Raw genomic sequence first — 6,277 nt, 5'->3', positions numbered from 1 at the left:
TTCTCTGAGTTCAAAATGTTTTTGTTGCAGCTCATTGATTTCATAAATGCAACACACTATAGTTTTTTTTATACATGGCATAAAGGTAAAAAACAATATATACAGTGTTATCTTCATTTTAGATGTCAAAAGGGTTTTGTGACCCTCAGTGTTTTTTTTTCCCTCTGGGAAACAAGTCCAAATGGCTCTTTGAGTGTTTTAAGGTTGCCGACCCCTGGCTTAGTGTGATACATGGCTTACTGTCTTGAACCATTTGCACTAGTTTGTGGGAGATACATTTCAAACTTATTTCTTTTGTCTACCCTGAAGAAAAGTTGCGGCCATCAGACATTGATGGAACAGACTTTAAGGACCTAAACTGACCAACTAAATATGGAGGCTTTGGTTAGTTATTGCTTTGCACAACTTATTTTTTTTAAAAAAAATTTGCAAGGAAGAAGACTAGATGGAAGGCCTGGGATGATCCTGCCCTTATGCATGTTACAAAATGGCTGTTATGGGATCTGAAATATGGATGAAACCTAAGTAAACATCAGGCACAGCTTCAAATTTTGATTAGAATATGGGACATCATTAGGTAAAGTGGACCTGGGTGAATGGGGGAATATCTTAGAAGAAAATAACAATTTCTCTATTTTGCCAAGAAACCTACATATAGCTTGATAGAAAGGGGCGTTATTTTTTCCTCTGCCATGGGAAGGACAGACTACAATGTTTAATTGGAGATCTAAATAGTTTGCTTGCCAAAGACGTTTGAGACAGTCTAAAAACCATGTGAAATTACCATAGTTCTTAATTTTACACATCTGCATAATGCATGGTTTGTGTGGCAGAAATCTAGGACTTTGTGTTCAGCAGAAGAGAGTGCTTATAATTTACTTACATTCATGGCTGCAAATCTTCATAATTCTTCACTTAAATCTGCCTTCCTGGGATTTATAGTCCGAAATGACTGTTTGGATGAAGAAACCAGTTTCTTCAGAAGCAGCATAGCTGAATCAAGTTAAGATCTCTTTAATGTTTTTTTTTCTCTCTAGTTCACAAACCAGATTTTTTCCTCTCATCATTATTTATAGCAGCGGCATTGAGATTTCAAAGGGCATAGTGCATTCAAGGCAATCAGAAAAGCAGAAAGAAAAACCCCTTGGATACAGCATGGCTGCTGCTTCAAACTGAAAAGGATTTAGAGTACCTTTTTTCAAGATGCCTCATAGCCTGGAGACTAGCATCCATCTAGATCTCGTGTTCTTCCCACTAAATCTCATCGTGGAGTTCATAACTGCTGCCCCTGGGATTATTACATCATTATAGTTTTAGATTCCTTTTTAGGAAAGAGATCTAGCCTTAGAATTTCGGGCTGTGAACATGTGAAGCTTCCTGGTAGATTCTTGGAGAAGTCCTCTAAAGATGGAGGAAAGGCATTAGGAAAAATAAACCATACTGAACATATGGAAGAACTGACTAGTTAAATGTGTGGTATCCCAGTATCTCCCTGGGACACCCCCTCCTTTGCTATTTTTTGACGTCTTTAAATTACTTTAATTAACAAGCTGACATGCTGCAAAATGAGAGTTGGTTTGGTATAGTGCAGGGGTCAGCAACCTGCGGCTTTGGAGCCGCATGTAGCTCTTTCATCCCTCTGCTGCGGCTCCCTGTCGCTCCACAATTGTTAGGGCTTTTGGTTAGGACAGGTAGAGGAAAAAGGGTGCCGTGCTAGGAGGAGACTCTATGGTGGGAAGAACCAGACTTCCGGTCAGCTCCAGAATTGAACGGGGGGGGGGGATTCCAGTTAGGACCTTTGTGGCTCTTTGAGTATTTAAGGCTACCGACCCCTGGTATAGTGGTTTAAGATCCCAGCCTAGCATGAAAAGCCATCTGGGTCAGGGGTCTCCAACCTTGGTCCCTTTAAGACTTGTGGACTTCAACTCCCAGTTTTGCTGGCTGAGGAACTCTGGGAGTTGAAGTCCACAAGTCTTAAAGGGACCAAGGTTGGAGACCCCTGATCTGGGTGACTTTGAGCCAGTCATTCTCTCAGCCTAATTTATCTCACAGGATTGCTGTGGGGAAATAGGAGAGGAAGGAGTATTAGGTATATTCACCACTTAAATTGTACAGGTAGTACTCAACTTAGAACAGTTCATTTAGGGACTGTTCGAAGTTACAACGCTGAAAAAAGCGACTTGCGACCATTTTTCACACGATTTTTGCAGCATCCCTGTAGTCTCGTGATCAAAATTCAGACACTTGGCAACTGACTCATATATAAGATGGTGGCAGTGTGCCAAGACGCTGTGATCCCCTTTTGTGACTTTCTCACAAGCAACGGCCAAAGGGGAAGCCAGTTGCTTGCAGCAATTGTGACAAGAAAGGTTGTAAAATGGGGCAAAATTCACTTAACGAATGTCTCGCTTCGCAACAAATATTTGGGGCTTAATTGTGGTCGTAAGTCGAGGACTGCCTGCATATGAAAAGCAAGGTGGATTTCATAAGCTTTCCGAATAAATAAAAAGGATGGATGCAATCTGCTGCTTAGTTGGGTATGTCTACTTAACCTGGAATTAAGACAGATGAGCAGGTGTAGTAGAACATGAGTATAGACGTTTGGGTAATGAAGTATGTGGGGGTAGCATTATGACAAACCAGAACTTTTGAGTTCTGTAACTTCATTTCTGTCATTATCTGAATGGGAGCATGCCACCAAGGGCCAATTCATAGAGCAGGGGTCTTCAACCTTGGCAACTTTAAGACTTGTAGACTTCAACTCCCAGAATTCCTCAGCCAGCAAAGCTGGCTGAGGAATTCTGGGAGTTGAAGTCCACAAGTCTTAAAGTTGCCAAGGTTGAAGACCCCTGTCATAGAGAAACCATAACGGTTCCTGCAATTTGAGATGTCTTCATTTGAAAATCAGAGAGCCCGGTGGTTTCTTTGCTTGCTAGCCGCCTTAATGTGAGGGAAGCAGGTGATTTCACCAGTTCCGCTGTGAAGAAACAGTTAACTTAGGGCAGTGATAGCTAACCTTTTTGCCATCGCGTGCCAAAAGCGGGGGGCAGATGAGTGCGCACGCCTGCCCATACCCATAATTCAATGCGCCCCCCCCCCCGTGCGTCCCCCCAACTTTTGGCACGCGATGGCATGGATGGCATGCTAGGCCCGTTTTTTGTCCTCCCCAGGCTATTGGAGGGCAAAAACGGCCTTCCCCACCCCCCCAAAGTCTGGAAACAGCCTGTTTGCAGACTTCCGGTGGAAAGGGAAGGCCCGTTTTTCGCTGTCCCCAGGCTCCAGAGGCTTTCTAGGAGCCTGGGGAGGGTAAAAAAAGCCTTCCCCACCTCCCCGGAGGCTGAAAACAGACTGTGTTGTGACTTCCAGAAGGCCCGAAAATCAGCTGGCCGGCGCGCGCATGTGCACTGCAGCTGAGCTAGAGCAAGGCTCGCGTGCCCGCTGATATGGCTCCGCATGCCACCTGTGGCACACGTGCCACAGGTTCGCCATCATGGATTTAGGGGTATCCAGCTGAAAATCTCCTTGGCTTCATACCCCAACCTCATTTTACAACTGCCAACTTCTGACAGCTGAATATACAGCTCAAGTAAGAAATTTTAATCTGGCAATCAAGACTCCTCTCCATGCAGATCTTTAAACAGACATGTGTGTTACAGGTAGTCCTCGACTTAACAACAGTTCATTTAGTGACCGTTTGAAGTTACAGCGGCACTGAAAAAAAGTGACGTGATCATTTTTCATACTTATGACCACTGCAGCATCTCCCTTGGTCACGTGGTTTACATTGAGATGCTCGACAATTCGACTCGTATTGATGACGGTTTTGCGACCTTCTGACAAAGCAAAGTCAATGGGGAAGCCAAATTCACTTAACAACCATATTACTAATTTAACAACTGCAGTGGATTTCACTTACAAATGTGGCAAGAAAAGTCCTAAAATGGAGCAAAACTCACTTAACAAATTTCTCACTTAGCAACAGTGGGCTCGATTGTGGTCATAAGTCAAGGACTACCTGTATTTTGCATATTCAAAAACTGATAAACCGAGACTATATCAGATAGGACAAAATAGTCTGTGCTGTGGAAAACATGGATAGAATTCCCCTCCCCCCGCAAAGTTAGAAGTTAGGGTTAGTTGATGGTGTGGACCAGTGGTGGGATTCAATTTTTTTACTACCTGTTCTGTGACTTGGTGGGCTTGGTGGCTTGGTGGGCGTGGTGTGGCTTGATGGGCATGGCGGGGAAAGATACTGCAAAATCCCCATTCCCTCCACACTCCTGGGGGAAGGATATTGCAAAAATCTTCATTCCCACCCCACTCTGGGGCCAGCCAGAGGTGGTATTTGCCAGTTCTCTGAACTATTCAAAATTTCCACTACCGGTTCTCCAGAACCTGCTGGATTTCACCCCTGGTAGATGGTTATACGATCAATAAAAAGTTGAAATTCTATGGTCAAGTTGGAATCTGCTGACTTCAAAGCGAGATGGAGCTGCTTGTAGCTATTGATCTTGACAACTGTTTCTTATCACTAGAATAATAGGCATTCCTGGAACACCAGCAGCTGAGAAGCACCCATGGAAGAGAAGTTTTTAATCCCCCTGCCTATGTTTGTGAGCTTTTTGAAAGCATCTGGTTGACTAGTGTGAGACAGTGCTGAGTTAGATTGTCTGTTAGCCTCGTACAGCAGGACTCCATATGTTCTTACAAGTTGGAGAGGAGATGATTATTATTTCTTTAAAACTTTCAGTCTCACTTTCCCTCAAATAACTTCTACAACAAAGGACCTAGTTGCTGAATGTCTCAGTCATCCAGGTCATGGTTGTCCCAAAGGTGCTTTTTTTCAAGAGGCAACTGGATTTTCTGTTTTTTCTCTGAAGAGTTTTCACTTCTCATCCAAGAAGTTTCTTCAGCTCTGACTGGATGGTGGGGAATGGAAAGATTTATACTCCTTGCAGACAGCTGGCCATTTTTGCATTATTTTAGCCAGTTGAGTTTTTAAGGCCACCTGGAGGTTTATCAGTGTCATTAAGGTCACCTGAGTGGTGCAAATGGGTGTGGAGCCTACCTGGAACTGTTGAAAGGACTGTATTGTACAGTGGTGAAATCCAAATTTTTTTACTACCAGTTCTATGGGCGTGGCTTGGTGGGCATGGTGTGGCTTGGTGGGCGTGGCTTGGTGGGCATGGCAGGGGAAGGATATTGCAAAATCCCCATTCCCTCCCCGCAAAGTTAGAAGTTAGGGTTAGTTGATGGTGTGGACCAGTGGTGGGATTCAATTTTTTTACTACCTGTTCTGTGACTTGGTGGGCTTGGTGGCTTGGTGGGCGTGGTGTGGCTTGATGGGCATGGCGGGGAAAGATACTGCAAAATCCCCATTCCCTCCACACTCCTGGGGGAAGGATATTGCAAAAATCTTCATTCCCACCCCACTCTGGGGCCAGCCAGAGGTGGTATTTGCCAGTTCTCTGAACTATTCAAAATTTCCACTACCGGTTCTCCAGAACCTGCTGGATTTCACCCCTGGTAGATGGTTATACGATCAATAAAAAGTTGAAATTCTACGGTCAAGTTGTGGAATCTGCTGACTTCAAAGCGAGATGGAGCTGCTTGTAGCTATTGATCTTGACAACTGTTTCTTATCACTAGAATAATAGGCATTCCTGGAACACCAGCAGCTGAGAAGCACCCATGGAAGAGAAGTTTTTAATCCCCCTGCCTATGTTTGTGAGCTTTTTGAAAGCATCTGGTTGACTAGTGTGAGACAGTGCTGAGTTAGATTGTCTGTTAGCCTCGTACAGCAGGACTCCATATGTTCTTACAAGTTGGAGAGGAGATGATTATTATTTCTTTAAAACTTTCAGTCTCACTTTCCCTCAAATAACTTCTACAACAAAGGACCTAGTTGCTGAATGTCTCAGTCATCCAGGTCATGGTTGTCCCAAAGGTGCTTTTTTTCAAGAGGCAACTGGATTTTCTGTTTTTTCTCTGAAGAGTTTTCACTTCTCATCCAAGAAGTTTCTTCAGCTCTGACTGGATGGTGGGGAATGGAAAGATTTATACTCCTTGCAGACAGCTGGCCATTTTTGCATTATTTTAGCCAGTTGAGTTTTTAAGGCCACCTGGAGGTTTATCAGTGTCATTAAGGTCACCTGAGTGGTGCAAATGGGTGTGGAGCCTACCTGGAACTGTTGAAAGGACTGTGTTGTACAGTGGTGAAATCCAAATTTTTTTACTACCGGTTCTATGGGCGTGGTTTGGTGGGCATGGTGTGGCT

Source organism: Ahaetulla prasina, chromosome 3 (assembly GCF_028640845.1).
Source record: "Ahaetulla prasina isolate Xishuangbanna chromosome 3, ASM2864084v1, whole genome shotgun sequence".
NCBI classification, from domain to species: domain Eukaryota; kingdom Metazoa; phylum Chordata; class Lepidosauria; order Squamata; family Colubridae; genus Ahaetulla; species Ahaetulla prasina.
Note: the sequence above shows the minus strand (reverse complement) of the source record.